Source organism: Triturus cristatus, chromosome 5_2 (assembly GCF_964204655.1).
Source record: "Triturus cristatus chromosome 5_2, aTriCri1.1, whole genome shotgun sequence".
NCBI classification, from domain to species: domain Eukaryota; kingdom Metazoa; phylum Chordata; class Amphibia; order Caudata; family Salamandridae; genus Triturus; species Triturus cristatus.
Window position 1 is genome coordinate 576,244,171 of NC_140588.1, and position 16,563 is coordinate 576,260,733.

Sequence of the window (16,563 nt, forward strand, 5' to 3'; positions counted from 1 at the left end):
GGCATTTCTCCGGCCAGGCAGACCCCTGCAGCACCCGTTAGGCTCCAAATCCTGTACATTCCCAAGATGCCACTGGTCACTATGCAAATCAGACAGCCCTGGCCACACACTCTCCGCCGCTGGGCTCTGCTGCTTTCGGTACGTGCAGCTCAGCTTTTTCTTACCCTGAACCAGACTTCCGTTTCAGCAAAAAGGTGGGTTGCAGTGGGTCCGGGATGCCATTTGGAGACAAAGCCTGCGGCCCTGTCAAAGATGACTTCCTGCCGCACACCATGTGGTCAGAAGCCTACGAAAAGAAGCGCACCTCGGAATACAGAATCTCACTTCCTCAAGAGCCTTGCACAAGAGATTTTCCTCCCGCCGAGGAAAGCAACTCAAAGGGAACCTTGCGAAAATCAAATTAGGAGCCAGATTGCGGGATGCTAGGCAAACTGTTTGTCAGAAAAGCAAATTCATTTTGAGAAGCCCTGACCTGCGGGAAGGAAAAGCATTCAAGGGCAGAAGAAGGACTGTTCCCTGACCGGGAATCGAACCCGGGCCGCGGCGGTGAGAGCGCAGAATCCTAACCACTAGACCACCAGGGAACCCAGAGCCATACAGCAAAAGTTCCTACACTGCTCTCCTAGTGACAAAGCTCATGGGGGCTGAAAGCATATTTTATTCTACAGCGAATATGAATCAGAACTTGAAAAAACACTCATGATTCCACCAGACTGTTTGTCACTTCCAAGCACAGGCCATCCCCTCCCCCGTGCTACTGAACCGACGAATTCCTGTACAATCGGGATCCCCGGGAAATCACAAGAGGGACACCTAGTGGCCGCTGATAGCTCAAAGACAGCTGGTACACCTTCTCACACCTACCTCGTTATTCAGCTTGCTGGAAGAATACATTGCGAATGACCGATTCAAGAGTGCAAGGGAGAAGAGTGCTCCAAAGTAGATGTATACATCGCAGCCGGGTTTTCCAGCAATTTACCTTTCTGATGAGCTGGTACTGCACTTTACGCCCACATAGAGCACCTGACTGGGTGGGGGACTGCGTGCGCATGAAGGTGGCTGAGGGCAATGGGAGCAAAGCAACCTGGGACACAGGGGACCCAGCCCCTTTCCTCTGCTTTCGTCTATAGGTCGGGGTGCCTTTTTAAGGACCTTCGATTAAAAAAAGCTGAGCTGCGTGGACAAATTACGCACGTCTACGTCTTAGAGGGATCTTCCCTGACCAGGAATCGAACCCGGGCCGCGGCGGTGAAAGCGCCGAATCCTAGCCACTAGACCACCAGGGAGGAGATGCTCTTGTGAGCCTGCCTTGCTCACTTCCTTATTGTGACTAAGCTAACTCCACTGTATAGATTGCCCATAAAGTACGAGTGGGGAAAAGTTAGGTGTCACACAGTGTGTTTGTCATAAGCAATTACCTTTATCCTCCTGCAAAAGCCTTTTTACTCTGCAATCACCTCTTGCTGGACAGCCTGCGCTGGAGCAGCCAGCATGAAAAGGGAGCTGAGTAAGGCAGGGCCTAGGGTCTCACCAGGGTGGCCGAGTGGTTAAGGCGTTGGACTTAAGATCCAATGGACAGTTGTCCGCATGGGTTCGAGCCCCATCCCTGGTATGGGTTTTCAGCGGGTGTGTAGGAACTTGCAGATGCTTTTTTAAAGCATTTTCCTCTGCCCTCCTCACCCTCCCAGTGCCCTTCCTTAACAGTCCCAATTCACGTCTCAGCTGTTGGGTCTGCTGCTACTCTGCACTTAGCATGGATGCTTCCCAAAGCAATGCAGTGCCACCTACGCAGAGCCCCTGCTTAGAGAAATACACCTCCTATGTCTTTTCCCACTGAAGGGAGCAGGAGGAAGTACTTGCTTCCTGGGGAACATGGGCCTGCCACTGGAATTTGTTAACCCGCCTCTTGCGGATTTCTCCCCTTTCTTTGATTTACACCTGCAGGCTCTCCCTTGCCATCGGAGCAGGATCTGCTGATGCAGGCCCGGCTGGATCAAATGTGCAAAGGCTTGTCCCCAGGCCTCGGGAAAAAATTGAGCAGAGATTCCCGCCTCCGCCTCCGCCTCCTCTTGCCTTCCAAACGGGCTTCCAAACGGGCAATGCCCTGACGGGTCCCCCACGCCCCATCCTGCCCATGCCCACACCCCTGTATATGAGGGTGACCCATGTCCCTCACCCTCCATGCTCGAACGGAAGACACGTGTGTCCTGAGGGGAGCGCCAGACAGGCATTTCTCCGGCCAGGCAGACCCCTGCAGCACCCGTTAGGCTCCAAATCCTGTACATTCCCAAGATGCCACTGGTCACTATGCAAATCAGACAGCCCTGGCCACACACTCTCCGCCGCTGGGCTCTGCTGCTTTCGGTACGTGCAGCTCAGCTTTTTCTTACCCTGAACCAGACTTCCGTTTCAGCAAAAAGGTGGGTTGCAGTGGGTCCGGGATGCCATTTGGAGACAAAGCCTGCGGCCCTGTCAAAGATGACTTCCTGCCGCACACCATGTGGTCAGAAGCCTACGAAAAGAAGCGCACCTCGGAATACAGAATCTCACTTCCTCAAGAGCCTTGCACAAGAGATTTTCCTCCCGCCGAGGAAAGCAACTCAAAGGGAACCTTGCGAAAATCAAATTAGGAGCCAGATTGCGGGATGCTAGGCAAACTGTTTGTCAGAAAAGCAAATTCATTTTGAGAAGCCCTGATCTGCGGGAAGGAAAAGCATTCAAGGGCAGAAGAAGGACTGTTCCCTGACCGGGAATCGAACCTGGGCCGCGGCGGTGAGAGCGCCGAATCCTAACCACTAGACCACCAGGGAACCCACAGCCATACAGCAAAAGTTCCTACACTGCTCTCCTAGTGACAAAGCTCATGGGGGCTGAAAGCATATTTTATTCTACAGCGAATATGAATCAGAACTTGAAAAAACACTCATGATTCCACCAGACTGTTTGTCACTTCCAAGCACAGGCCATCCCCTCCCCCGTGCTACTGAACCGACGAATTCCTGTACAATCGGGATCCCCGGGAAATCACAAGAGGGACACCTAGTGGCCGCTGATAGCTCAAAGACAGCTGGTACACCTTCTCACACCTACCTCGTTATTCAGCTTGCTGGAAGAATACATTGCGAATGACCGATTCAAGAGTGCAAGGGAGAAGAGTGCTCCAAAGTAGATGTATACATCGCAGCCGGGTTTTCCAGCAATTTACCTTTCTGATGAGCTGGTACTGCACTTTACGCCCACATAGAGCACCTGACTGGGTGGGGGACTGCGTGCGCATGAAGGTGGCTGAGGGCAATGGGAGCAAAGCAACCTGGGACACAGGGGACCCAGCCCCTTTCCTCTGCTTTCGTCTATAGGTCGGGGTGCCTTTTTAAGGACCTTCGATTAAAAAAAGCTGAGCTGCGTGGACAAATTACGCACGTCTACGTCTTAGAGGGATCTTCCCTGACCGGGAATCGAACCCGGGCCGCGGCGGTGAAAGCGCCGAATCCTAGCCACTAGACCACCAGGGAGGAGATGCTCTTGTGAGCCTGCCTTGCTCACTTCCTTATTGTGACTAAGCTAACTCCACTGTATAGATTGCCCATAAAGTACGAGTGGGGAAAAGTTAGGTGTCACACAGTGTGTTTGTCATAAGCAATTACCTTTATCCTCCTGCAAAAGCCTTTTTACTCTGCAATCACCTCTTGCTGGACAGCCTGCGCTGGAGCAGCCAGCATGAAAAGGGAGCTGAGTAAGGCAGGGCCTAGGGTCTCACCAGGGTGGCCGAGTGGTTAAGGCGTTGGACTTAAGATCCAATGGACAGTTGTCCGCATGGGTTCGAGCCCCATCCCTGGTATGGGTTTTCAGCGGGTGTGTAGGAACTTGCAGATGCTTTTTTAAAGCATTTTCCTCTGCCCTCCTCACCCTCCCAGTGCCCTTCCTTAACAGTCCCAATTCACGTCTCAGCTGTTGGGTCTGCTGCTACTCTGCACTTAGCATGGATGCTTCCCAAAGCAATGCAGTGCCACCTACGCAGAGCCCCTGCTTAGAGAAATACACCTCCTATGTCTTTTCCCACTGAAGGGAGCAGGAGGAAGTACTTGCTTCCTGGGGAACATGGGCCTGCCACTGGAATTTGTTAACCCGCCTCTTGCGGATTTCTCCCCTTTCTTTGATTTACACCTGCAGGCTCTCCCTTGCCATCGGAGCAGGATCTGCTGATGCAGGCCCGGCAGGATCAAATGTGCAAAGGCTTGTCCCCAGGCCTCGGGAAAAAATTGAGCAGAGATTCCCACCTCCGCCTCCTCTTGCCTTCCGAACGGGCTTCCAAACGGGCAATGCCCTGACGGGTCCCCCACGCCCCATCCTGCCCATGCCCACACCCCTGTATATGAGGGTGACCCATGTCCCTCACCCTCCATGCTCGAACGGAAGACACGTGTGTCCTGAGGGGAGCGCCAGACAGGCATTTCTCCGGCCAGGCAGACCCCTGCAGCACCCGTTAAGCTCCAAAGCCTGTACATTCCCAAGATGCCACTGGTCACTATGCAAATCAGACAGCCCTGGCCACACCCTCTCCGCCGCTGGGCTCTGCTGCTTTCGGTACGTGCAGCTCAGCTTTCTATTACCCTGAACCAGACTTCCGTTTCAGCAAAAAGGTGGGTTGCAGTGCGTCCGGGATGCCATTTGGAGATAAAGCCTGCGGCCCTGTCAAAGATGACTTCCTGCCGCACACCATGTGGTCAGAAGCCTACGAAAAGAAGCGCACCTCGGAATACAGAATCTCACTTCCTCAAGAGCCTTGCACAAGAGATTTTCCTCCCGCCGAGGAAAGCAACTCAAAGGGAACCTTGCGAAAATCAAATTAGGAGCCAGATTGCGGGATGCTAGGCAAACTGTTTGTCAGAAAAGCAAATTCATTTTGAGAAGCCCTGACCTGCGGGAAGGAAAAGCATTCAAGGGCAGAAGAAGGACTGTTCCCTGACCGGGAATCGAACCCAGGCCGCGGTGGTGAGAGCGCCGAATCCTAACCACTAGACCACCAGGGAACCCACAGCCATACTGCAAAAGTTCCTACACTGCTCTCCTAGTGACAAAGCTCATGGGGGCTGAAAGCATATTTTATTCTACAGCGAATATGAATCAGAACTTGAAAAAACACTCATGATTCCACCAGACTGTTTGTCACTTCCAAGCACAGGCCATCCCCTCCCCCGTGCTACTGAACCGACGAATTCCTGTACAATCGGGATCCCCGGGAAATCACAAGAGGGACACCTAGTGGCCGCTGATAGCTCAAAGACAGCTGGTACACCTTCTCACACCTACCTCGTTATTCAGCTTGCTGGAAGAATACATTGCGAATGACCGATTCAAGAGTGCAAGGGAGAAGAGTGCTCCAAAGTAGATGTATACATCGCAGCCGGGTTTTCCAGCAATTTACCTTTCTGATGAGCTGGTACTGCACTTTACGCCCACATAGAGCACCTGACTGGGTGGGGGACTGCGTGCGCATGAAGGTGGCTGAGGGCAATGGGAGCAAAGCAACCTGGGACACAGGGGACCCAGCCCCTTTCCTCTGCTTTCGTCTATAGGTCGGGGTGCCTTTTTAAGGACCTTCGATTAAAAAAAGCTGAGCTGCGTGGACAAATTACGCACGTCTACGTCTTAGAGAGATCTTCCCTGACCGGGAATCGAACCCGGGCCGCGGCGGTGAAAGCGCCAAATCCTAGCCACTAGACCACCAGGGAGGAGATGCTCTTGTGAGCCTGCCTTGCTCACTTCCTTATTGTGACTAAGCTAACTCCACTGTATAGATTGCCCATAAAGTACGAGTGGGGAAAAGTTAGGTGTCACACAGTGTGTTTGTCATAAGCAATTACCTTTATCCTCCTGCAAAAGCCTTTTTACTCTGCAATCACCTCTTGCTGGACAGCCTGCGCTGGAGCAGCCAGCATGAAAAGGGAGCTGAGTAAGGCAGGGCCTAGGGTCTCACCAGGGTGGCCGAGTGGTTAAGGCGTTGGACTTAAGATCCAATGGACAGTTGTCCGCATGGGTTCGAGCCCCATCCCTGGTATGGGTTTTCAGCGGGTGTGTAGGAACTTGCAGATGCTTTTGTAAAGCATTTTCCTCTGCCCTCCTCACCCTCCCAGTGCCCTTCCTTAACAGTCCCAATTCACGTCTCAGCTGTGGGGTCTGCTGCTACTCTGCACTTAGCATGGATGCTTCCCAAAGCAATGCAGTGCCACCTACGCAGAGCCCCTGCTTAGAGCAATACACCTCCTATGTCTTTTCCCACTGAAGGGAGCAGGAGGAAGTACTTGCTTCCTGGGGAACATGGGCCTGCCACTGGAATTTGTTAACCCGCCTCTTGCGGATTTCTCCCCTTTCTTTGATTTACACCTGCAGGCTCTCCCTTGCCATCGGAGCAGGATCTGCTGATGCAGGCCCGGCTGGATCAAATGTGCAAAGGCCTGTCCCCAGGCCTCGGGAAAAAATTGAGCAGAGATTCCCACCTCCGCCTCCTCTTGCCTTCCGAACGGGCTTCCAAACGGGCAATGCCCTGACGGGTCCCCCACGCCCCATCCTGCCCATGCCCACACCCCTGTATATGAGGGTGACCCATGTCCCTCACCCTCCATGCTCGAACGGAAGACACGTGTGTCCTGAGGGGAGCGCCAGACAGGCATTTCTCCGGCCAGGCAGACCCCTGCAGCACCCGTTAGGCTCCAAAGCCTGTACATTCCCAAGATGCCACTGGTCACTATGCAAATCAGACAGCCCTGGCCACACCCTCTCCGCCGCTGGGCTCTGCTGCTTTCGGTACGTGCAGCTCAGCTTTTTCTTACCCTGAACCAGACTTCCGTTTCAGCAAAAAGGTGGGTTGCAGTGGGTCCGGGATGCCATTTGGAGACAAAGCCTGCGGCCCTGTCAAAGATGACTTCCTGCCGCACACCATGTGGTCAGAAGCCTACGAAAAGAAGCGCACCTCGGAATACAGAATCTCACTTCCTCAAGAGCCTTGCACAAGAGATTTTCCTCCCGCCGAGGAAAGCAACTCAAAGGGAACCTTGCGAAAATCAAATTAGGAGCCAGATTGCGGGATGCTAGGCAAACTGTTTGTCAGAAAAGCAAATTCATTTTGAGAAGCCCTGACCTGCGGGAAGGAAAAGCATTCAAGGGCAGAAGAAGGACTGTTCCCTGACCGGGAATCGAACCCGGGCCGCGGCGGTGAGAGCGCAGAATCCTAACCACTAGACCACCAGGGAACCCAGAGCCATACAGCAAAAGTTCCTACACTGCTCTCCTAGTGACAAAGCTCATGGGGGCTGAAAGCATATTTTATTCTACAGCGAATATGAATCAGAACTTGAAAAAACACTCATGATTCCACCAGACTGTTTGTCACTTCCAAGCACAGGCCATCCCCTCCCCCGTGCTACTGAACCGACGAATTCCTGTACAATCGGGATCCCCGGGAAATCACAAGAGGGACACCTAGTGGCCGCTGATAGCTCAAAGACAGCTGGTACACCTTCTCACACCTACCTCGTTATTCAGCTTGCTGGAAGAATACATTGCGAATGACCGATTCAAGAGTGCAAGGGAGAAGAGTGCTCCAAAGTAGATGTATACATCGCAGCCGGGTTTTCCAGCAATTTACCTTTCTGATGAGCTGGTACTGCACTTTACGCCCACATAGAGCACCTGACTGGGTGGGGGACTGCGTGCGCATGAAGGTGGCTGAGGGCAATGGGAGCAAAGCAACCTGGGACACAGGGGACCCAGCCCCTTTCCTCTGCTTTCGTCTATAGGTCGGGGTGCCTTTTTAAGGACCTTCGATTAAAAAAAGCTGAGCTGCGTGGACAAATTACGCACGTCTACGTCTTAGAGGGATCTTCCCTGACCAGGAATCGAACCCGGGCCGCGGCGGTGAAAGCGCCGAATCCTAGCCACTAGACCACCAGGGAGGAGATGCTCTTGTGAGCCTGCCTTGCTCACTTCCTTATTGTGACTAAGCTAACTCCACTGTATAGATTGCCCATAAAGTACGAGTGGGGAAAAGTTAGGTGTCACACAGTGTGTTTGTCATAAGCAATTACCTTTATCCTCCTGCAAAAGCCTTTTTACTCTGCAATCACCTCTTGCTGGACAGCCTGCGCTGGAGCAGCCAGCATGAAAAGGGAGCTGAGTAAGGCAGGGCCTAGGGTCTCACCAGGGTGGCCGAGTGGTTAAGGCGTTGGACTTAAGATCCAATGGACAGTTGTCCGCATGGGTTCGAGCCCCATCCCTGGTATGGGTTTTCAGCGGGTGTGTAGGAACTTGCAGATGCTTTTTTAAAGCATTTTCCTCTGCCCTCCTCACCCTCCCAGTGCCCTTCCTTAACAGTCCCAATTCACGTCTCAGCTGTTGGGTCTGCTGCTACTCTGCACTTAGCATGGATGCTTCCCAAAGCAATGCAGTGCCACCTACGCAGAGCCCCTGCTTAGAGAAATACACCTCCTATGTCTTTTCCCACTGAAGGGAGCAGGAGGAAGTACTTGCTTCCTGGGGAACATGGGCCTGCCACTGGAATTTGTTAACCCGCCTCTTGCGGATTTCTCCCCTTTCTTTGATTTACACCTGCAGGCTCTCCCTTGCCATCGGAGCAGGATCTGCTGATGCAGGCCCGGCTGGATCAAATGTGCAAAGGCTTGTCCCCAGGCCTCGGGAAAAAATTGAGCAGAGATTCCCGCCTCCGCCTCCGCCTCCTCTTGCCTTCCAAACGGGCTTCCAAACGGGCAATGCCCTGACGGGTCCCCCACGCCCCATCCTGCCCATGCCCACACCCCTGTATATGAGGGTGACCCATGTCCCTCACCCTCCATGCTCGAACGGAAGACACGTGTGTCCTGAGGGGAGCGCCAGACAGGCATTTCTCCGGCCAGGCAGACCCCTGCAGCACCCGTTAGGCTCCAAAGCCTGTACATTCCCAAGATGCCACTGGTCACTATGCAAATCAGACAGCCCTGGCCACACACTCTCCGCCGCTGGGCTCTGCTGCTTTCGGTACGTGCAGCTCAGCTTTTTCTTACCCTGAACCAGACTTCCGTTTCAGCAAAAAGGTGGGTTGCAGTGGGTCCGGGATGCCATTTGGAGACAAAGCCTGCGGCCCTGTCAAAGATGACTTCCTGCCGCACACCATGTGGTCAGAAGCCTACGAAAAGAAGCGCACCTCGGAATACAGAATCTCACTTCCTCAAGAGCCTTGCACAAGAGATTTTCCTCCCGCCGAGGAAAGCAACTCAAAGGGAACCTTGCGAAAATCAAATTAGGAGCCAGATTGCGGGATGCTAGGCAAACTGTTTGTCAGAAAAGCAAATTCATTTTGAGAAGCCCTGACCTGCGGGAAGGAAAAGCATTCAAGGGCAGAAGAAGGACTGTTCCCTGACCGGGAATCGAACCTGGGCCGCGGCGGTGAGAGCGCCGAATCCTAACCACTAGACCACCAGGGAACCCACAGCCATACAGCAAAAGTTCCTACACTGCTCTCCTAGTGACAAAGCTCATGGGGGCTGAAAGCATATTTTATTCTACAGCGAATATGAATCAGAACTTGAAAAAACACTCATGATTCCACCAGACTGTTTGTCACTTCCAAGCACAGGCCATCCCCTCCCCCGTGCTACTGAACCGACGAATTCCTGTACAATCGGGATCCCCGGGAAATCACAAGAGGGACACCTAGTGGCCGCTGATAGCTCAAAGACAGCTGGTACACCTTCTCACACCTACCTCGTTATTCAGCTTGCTGGAAGAATACATTGCGAATGACCGATTCAAGAGTGCAAGGGAGAAGAGTGCTCCAAAGTAGATGTATACATCGCAGCCGGGTTTTCCAGCAATTTACCTTTCTGATGAGCTGGTACTGCACTTTACGCCCACATAGAGCACCTGACTGGGTGGGGGACTGCGTGCGCATGAAGGTGGCTGAGGGCAATGGGAGCAAAGCAACCTGGGACACAGGGGACCCAGCCCCTTTCCTCTGCTTTCGTCTATAGGTCGGGGTGCCTTTTTAAGGACCTTCGATTAAAAAAAGCTGAGCTGCGTGGACAAATTACGCACGTCTACGTCTTAGAGGGATCTTCCCTGACCGGGAATCGAACCCGGGCCGCGGCGGTGAAAGCGCCGAATCCTAGCCACTTGACCACCAGGGAGGAGATGCTCTTGTGAGCCTGCCTTGCTCACTTCCTTATTGTGACTAAGCTAACTCCACTGTATAGATTGCCCATAAAGTACGAGTGGGGAAAAGTTAGGTGTCACACAGTGTGTTTGTCATAAGCAATTACCTTTATCCTCCTGCAAAAGCCTTTTTACTCTGCAATCACCTCTTGCTGGACAGCCTGCGCTGGAGCAGCCAGCATGAAAAGGGAGCTGAGTAAGGCAGGGCCTAGGGTCTCACCAGGGTGGCCGAGTGGTTAAGGCGTTGGACTTAAGATCCAATGGACAGTTGTCCGCATGGGTTCGAGCCCCATCCCTGGTATGGGTTTTCAGCGGGTGTGTAGGAACTTGCAGATGCTTTTTTAAAGCATTTTCCTCTGCCCTCCTCACCCTCCCAGTGCCCTTCCTTAACAGTCCCAATTCACGTCTCAGCTGTGGGGTCTGCTGCTACTCTGCACTTAGCATGGATGCTTCCCAAAGCAATGCAGTGCCACCTACGCAGAGCCCCTGCTTAGAGAAATACACCTCCTATGTCTTTTCCCACTGAAGGGAGCAGGAGGAAGTACTTGCTTCCTGGGGAACATGGGCCTGCCACTGGAATTTGTTAACCCGCCTCTTGCGGATTTCTCCCCTTTCTTTGATTTACACCTGCAGGCTCTCCCTTGCCATCGGAGCAGGATCTGCTGATGCAGGCCCGGCTGGATCAAATGTGCAAAGGCTTGTCCCCAGGCCTCGGGAAAAAATTGAGCAGAGATTCCCGCCTCCGCCTCCGCCTCCTCTTGCCTTCCGAACGGGCTTCCAAACGGGCAATGCCCTGACGGGTCCCCCACGCCCCATCCTGCCCATGCCCACACCCCTGTATATGAGGGTGACCCATGTCCCTCACCCTCCATGCTCGAACGGAAGACACGTGTGTCCTGAGGGGAGCGCCAGACAGGCATTTCTCCGGCCAGGCAGACCCCTGCAGCACCCGTTAGGCTCCAAAGCCTGTACATTCCCAAGATGCCACTGGTCACTATGCAAATCAGACAGCCCTGGCCACACCCTCTCCGCCGCTGGGCTCTGCTGCTTTCGGTACGTGCAGCTCAGCTTTTTCTTACCCTGAACCAGACTTCCGTTTCAGCAAAAAGGTGGGTTGCAGTGGGTCCGGGATGCCATTTGGAGACAAAGCCTGCGGCCCTGTCAAAGATGACTTCCTGCCGCACACCATGTGGTCAGAAGCCTACGAAAAGAAGCGCACCTCGGAATACAGAATCTCACTTCCTCAAGAGCCTTGCACAAGAGATTTTCCTCCCGCCGAGGAAAGCAACTCAAAGGGAACCTTGCGAAAATCAAATTAGGAGCCAGATTGCGGGATGCTAGGCAAACTGTTTGTCAGAAAAGCAAATTCATTTTGAGAAGCCCTGACCTGCGGGAAGGAAAAGCATTCAAGGGCAGAAGAAGGACTGTTCCCTGACCGGGAATCGAACCCGGGCCGCGGCGGTGAGAGCGCCGAATCCTAACCACTAGACCACCAGGGAACCCACAGCCATACAGCAAAAGTTCCTACACTGCTCTCCTAGTGACAAAGCTCATGGGGGCTGAAAGCATATTTTATTCTACAGCGAATATGAATCAGAACTTGAAAAAACACTCATGATTCCACCAGACTGTTTGTCACTTCCAAGCACAGGCCATCCCCTCCCCCGTGCTACTGAACCGACGAATTCCTGTACAATCGGGATCCCCGGGAAATCACAAGAGGGACACCTAGTGGCCGCTGATAGCTCAAAGACAGCTGGTACACCTTCTCACACCTACCTCGTTATTCAGCTTGCTGGAAGAATACATTGCGAATGACCGATTCAAGAGTGCAAGGGAGAAGAGTGCTCCAAAGTAGATGTATACATCGCAGCCGGGTTTTCCAGCAATTTACCTTTCTGATGAGCTGGTACTGCACTTTACGCCCACATAGAGCACCTGACTGGGTGGGGGACTGCGTGCGCATGAAGGTGGCTGAGGGCAATGGGAGCAAAGCAACCTGGGACACAGGGGACCCAGCCCCTTTCCTCTGCTTTCGTCTATAGGTCAGGGTGCCTTTTTAAGGACCTTCGATTAAAAAAAGCTGAGCTGCGTGGACAAATTACGCACGTCTACGAGGGATCTTCCCTGACCGGGAATCGAACCCGGGCCGCGGCGGTGAAAGCGCCGAATCCTAGCCACTAGACCACCAGGGAGGAGATGCTCTTGTGAGCCTGCCTTGCTCACTTCCTTATTGTGACTAAGCTAACTCCACTGTATAGATTGCCCATAAAGTACGAGTGGGGAAAAGTTAGGTGTCACACAGTGTGTTTGTCATAAGCAATTACCTTTATCCTCCTGCAAAAGCCTTTTTACTCTGCAATCACCTCTTGCTGGACAGCCTGCGCTGGAGCAGCCAGCATGAAAAGGGAGCTGAGTAAGGCAGGGCCTAGGGTCTCACCAGGGTGGCCGAGTGGTTAAGGCGTTGGACTTAAGATCCAATGGACAGTTGTCCGCATGGGTTCGAGCCCCATCCCTGGTATGGGTTTTCAGCGGGTGTGTAGGAACTTGCAGATGCTTTTTTAAAGCATTTTCCTCTGCCCTCCTCACCCTCCCAGTGCCCTTCCTTAACAGTCCCAATTCACGTCTCAGCTGTTGGGTCTGCTGCTACTCTGCACTTAGCATGGATGCTTCCCAAAGCAATGCAGTGCCACCTACGCAGAGCCCCTGCTTAGAGAAATACACCTCCTATGTCTTTTCCCACTGAAGGGAGCAGGAGGAAGTACTTGCTTCCTGGGGAACATGGGCCTGCCACTGGAATTTGTTAACCCGCCTCTTGCGGATTTCTCCCCTTTCTTTGATTTACACCTGCAGGCTCTCCCTTGCCATCGGAGCAGGATCTGCTGATGCAGGCCCGGCTGGATCAAATGTGCAAAGGCTTGTCCCCAGGCCTCGGGAAAAAATTGAGCAGAGATTCCCGCCTCCGCCTCCGCCTCCTCTTGCCTTCCAAACGGGCTTCCAAACGGGCAATGCCCTGACGGGTCCCCCACGCCCCATCCTGCCCATGCCCACACCCCTGTATATGAGGGTGACCCATGTCCCTCACCCTCCATGCTCGAACGGAAGACACGTGTGTCCTGAGGGGAGCGCCAGACAGGCATTTCTCCGGCCAGGCAGACCCCTGCAGCACCCGTTAGGCTCCAAAGCCTGTACATTCCCAAGATGCCACTGGTCACTATGCAAATCAGACAGCCCTGGCCACACACTCTCCGCCGCTGGGCTCTGCTGCTTTCGGTACGTGCAGCTCAGCTTTTTCTTACCCTGAACCAGACTTCCGTTTCAGCAAAAAGGTGGGTTGCAGTGGGTCCGGGATGCCATTTGGAGACAAAGCCTGCGGCCCTGTCAAAGATGACTTCCTGCCGCACACCATGTGGTCAGAAGCCTACGAAAAGAAGCGCACCTCGGAATACAGAATCTCACTTCCTCAAGAGCCTTGCACAAGAGATTTTCCTCCCGCCGAGGAAAGCAACTCAAAGGGAACCTTGCGAAAATCAAATTAGGAGCCAGATTGCGGGATGCTAGGCAAACTGTTTGTCAGAAAAGCAAATTCATTTTGAGAAGCCCTGACCTGCGGGAAGGAAAAGCATTCAAGGGCAGAAGAAGGACTGTTCCCTGACCGGGAATCGAACCTGGGCCGCGGCGGTGAGAGCGCCGAATCCTAACCACTAGACCACCAGGGAACCCACAGCCATACAGCAAAAGTTCCTACACTGCTCTCCTAGTGACAAAGCTCATGGGGGCTGAAAGCATATTTTATTCTACAGCGAATATGAATCAGAACTTGAAAAAACACTCATGATTCCACCAGACTGTTTGTCACTTCCAAGCACAGGCCATCCCCTCCCCCGTGCTACTGAACCGACGAATTCCTGTACAATCGGGATCCCCGGGAAATCACAAGAGGGACACCTAGTGGCCGCTGATAGCTCAAAGACAGCTGGTACACCTTCTCACACCTACCTCGTTATTCAGCTTGCTGGAAGAATACATTGCGAATGACCGATTCAAGAGTGCAAGGGAGAAGAGTGCTCCAAAGTAGATGTATACATCGCAGCCGGGTTTTCCAGCAATTTACCTTTCTGATGAGCTGGTACTGCACTTTACGCCCACATAGAGCACCTGACTGGGTGGGGGACTGCGTGCGCATGAAGGTGGCTGAGGGCAATGGGAGCAAAGCAACCTGGGACACAGGGGACCCAGCCCCTTTCCTCTGCTTTCGTCTATAGGTCGGGGTGCCTTTTTAAGGACCTTCGATTAAAAAAAGCTGAGCTGCGTGGACAAATTACGCACGTCTACGTCTTAGAGGGATCTTCCCTGACCGGGAATCGAACCCGGGCCGCGGCGGTGAAAGCGCCGAATCCTAGCCACTTGACCACCAGGGAGGAGATGCTCTTGTGAGCCTGCCTTGCTCACTTCCTTATTGTGACTAAGCTAACTCCACTGTATAGATTGCCCATAAAGTACGAGTGGGGAAAAGTTAGGTGTCACACAGTGTGTTTGTCATAAGCAATTACCTTTATCCTCCTGCAAAAGCCTTTTTACTCTGCAATCACCTCTTGCTGGACAGCCTGCGCTGGAGCAGCCAGCATGAAAAGGGAGCTGAGTAAGGCAGGGCCTAGGGTCTCACCAGGGTGGCCGAGTGGTTAAGGCGTTGGACTTAAGATCCAATGGACAGTTGTCCGCATGGGTTCGAGCCCCATCCCTGGTATGGGTTTTCAGCGGGTGTGTAGGAACTTGCAGATGCTTTTTTAAAGCATTTTCCTCTGCCCTCCTCACCCTCCCAGTGCCCTTCCTTAACAGTCCCAATTCACGTCTCAGCTGTGGGGTCTGCTGCTACTCTGCACTTAGCATGGATGCTTCCCAAAGCAATGCAGTGCCACCTACGCAGAGCCCCTGCTTAGAGAAATACACCTCCTATGTCTTTTCCCACTGAAGGGAGCAGGAGGAAGTACTTGCTTCCTGGGGAACATGGGCCTGCCACTGGAATTTGTTAACCCGCCTCTTGCGGATTTCTCCCCTTTCTTTGATTTACACCTGCAGGCTCTCCCTTGCCATCGGAGCAGGATCTGCTGATGCAGGCCCGGCTGGATCAAATGTGCAAAGGCTTGTCCCCAGGCCTCGGGAAAAAATTGAGCAGAGATTCCCGCCTCCGCCTCCGCCTCCTCTTGCCTTCCGAACGGGCTTCCAAACGGGCAATGCCCTGACGGGTCCCCCACGCCCCATCCTGCCCATGCCCACACCCCTGTATATGAGGGTGACCCATGTCCCTCACCCTCCATGCTCGAACGGAAGACACGTGTGTCCTGAGGGGAGCGCCAGACAGGCATTTCTCCGGCCAGGCAGACCCCTGCAGCACCCGTTAGGCTCCAAAGCCTGTACATTCCCAAGATGCCACTGGTCACTATGCAAATCAGACAGCCCTGGCCACACCCTCTCCGCCGCTGGGCTCTGCTGCTTTCGGTACGTACAGCTCAGCTTTTTCTTACCCTGAACCAGACTTCCGTTTCAGCAAAAAGGTGGGTTGCAGTGGGTCCGGGATGCCATTTGGAGACAAAGCCTGCGGCCCTGTCAAAGATGACTTCCTGCCGCACACCATGTGGTCAGAAGCCTACGAAAAGAAGCGCACCTCGGAATACAGAATCTCACTTCCTCAAGAGCCTTGCACAAGAGATTTTCCTCCCGCCGAGGAAAGCAACTCAAAGGGAACCTTGCGAAAATCAAATTAGGAGCCAGATTGCGGGATGCTAGGCAAACTGTTTGTCAGAAAAGCAAATTCATTTTGAGAAGCCCTGACCTGCGGGAAGGAAAAGCATTCAAGGGCAGAAGAAGGACTGTTCCCTGACCGGGAATCGAACCCGGGCCGCGGCGGTGAGAGCGCCGAATCCTAACCACTAGACCACCAGGGAACCCACAGCCATACAGCAAAAGTTCCTACACTGCTCTCCTAGTGACAAAGCTCATGGGGGCTGAAAGCATATTTTATTCTACAGCGAATATGAATCAGAACTTGAAAAAACACTCATGATTCCACCAGACTGTTTGTCACTTCCAAGCACAGGCCATCCCCTCCCCCGTGCTACTGAACCGACGAATTCCTGTACAATCGGGATCCCCGGGAAATCACAAGAGGGACACCTAGTGGCCGCTGATAGCTCAAAGACAGCTGGTACACCTTCTCACACCTACCTCGTTATTCAGCTTGCTGGAAGAATACATTGCGAATGACCGATTCAAGAGTGCAAGGGAGAAGAGTGCTCCAAAGTAGATGTATACATCGCAGCCGGGTTTTCCAGCAATTTACCTTTCTGATGAGCTGGTACT

General features: G+C 53.3%; 11 non-coding genes across 11 annotated transcripts; 7 read left to right on the top strand and 4 right to left on the bottom strand.

The window, feature by feature from the left end:
• Positions 1-1,529: 1,529 nt before the first annotated feature.
• Positions 1,530-1,612, top strand: TRNAL-UAA (transfer RNA leucine (anticodon UAA)). Its single transcript has one exon. It is a non-coding gene; the product is annotated as a tRNA-Leu (tRNA).
• Positions 1,613-3,440: 1,828 nt separating this feature from the next.
• Positions 3,441-3,512, bottom strand: TRNAE-UUC (transfer RNA glutamic acid (anticodon UUC)). The gene has a single exon. It is a non-coding gene; the product is annotated as a tRNA-Glu (tRNA).
• A 243-nt stretch (positions 3,513-3,755) lies between these two features.
• Positions 3,756-3,838, top strand: TRNAL-UAA (transfer RNA leucine (anticodon UAA)). Its single transcript has one exon. It is a non-coding gene; the product is annotated as a tRNA-Leu (tRNA).
• A 2,137-nt stretch (positions 3,839-5,975) lies between these two features.
• TRNAL-UAA (transfer RNA leucine (anticodon UAA)) lies at positions 5,976-6,058 on the top strand. The gene has a single exon. It is a non-coding gene; the product is annotated as a tRNA-Leu (tRNA).
• A 2,137-nt stretch (positions 6,059-8,195) lies between these two features.
• TRNAL-UAA (transfer RNA leucine (anticodon UAA)) lies at positions 8,196-8,278 on the top strand. The gene has a single exon. It is a non-coding gene; the product is annotated as a tRNA-Leu (tRNA).
• Positions 8,279-10,421: 2,143 nt separating this feature from the next.
• TRNAL-UAA (transfer RNA leucine (anticodon UAA)) lies at positions 10,422-10,504 on the top strand. Its single transcript has one exon. It is a non-coding gene; the product is annotated as a tRNA-Leu (tRNA).
• A 1,126-nt stretch (positions 10,505-11,630) lies between these two features.
• TRNAE-CUC (transfer RNA glutamic acid (anticodon CUC)) lies at positions 11,631-11,702 on the bottom strand. The gene has a single exon. It is a non-coding gene; the product is annotated as a tRNA-Glu (tRNA).
• Positions 11,703-12,326: 624 nt separating this feature from the next.
• On the bottom strand, positions 12,327-12,398 carry TRNAE-UUC (transfer RNA glutamic acid (anticodon UUC)). Its single transcript has one exon. It is a non-coding gene; the product is annotated as a tRNA-Glu (tRNA).
• A 243-nt stretch (positions 12,399-12,641) lies between these two features.
• TRNAL-UAA (transfer RNA leucine (anticodon UAA)) lies at positions 12,642-12,724 on the top strand. The gene has a single exon. It is a non-coding gene; the product is annotated as a tRNA-Leu (tRNA).
• A 2,143-nt stretch (positions 12,725-14,867) lies between these two features.
• TRNAL-UAA (transfer RNA leucine (anticodon UAA)) lies at positions 14,868-14,950 on the top strand. Its single transcript has one exon. It is a non-coding gene; the product is annotated as a tRNA-Leu (tRNA).
• A 1,126-nt stretch (positions 14,951-16,076) lies between these two features.
• On the bottom strand, positions 16,077-16,148 carry TRNAE-CUC (transfer RNA glutamic acid (anticodon CUC)). Its single transcript has one exon. It is a non-coding gene; the product is annotated as a tRNA-Glu (tRNA).
• Between the last annotated feature and the right edge of the window lie 415 nt (positions 16,149-16,563).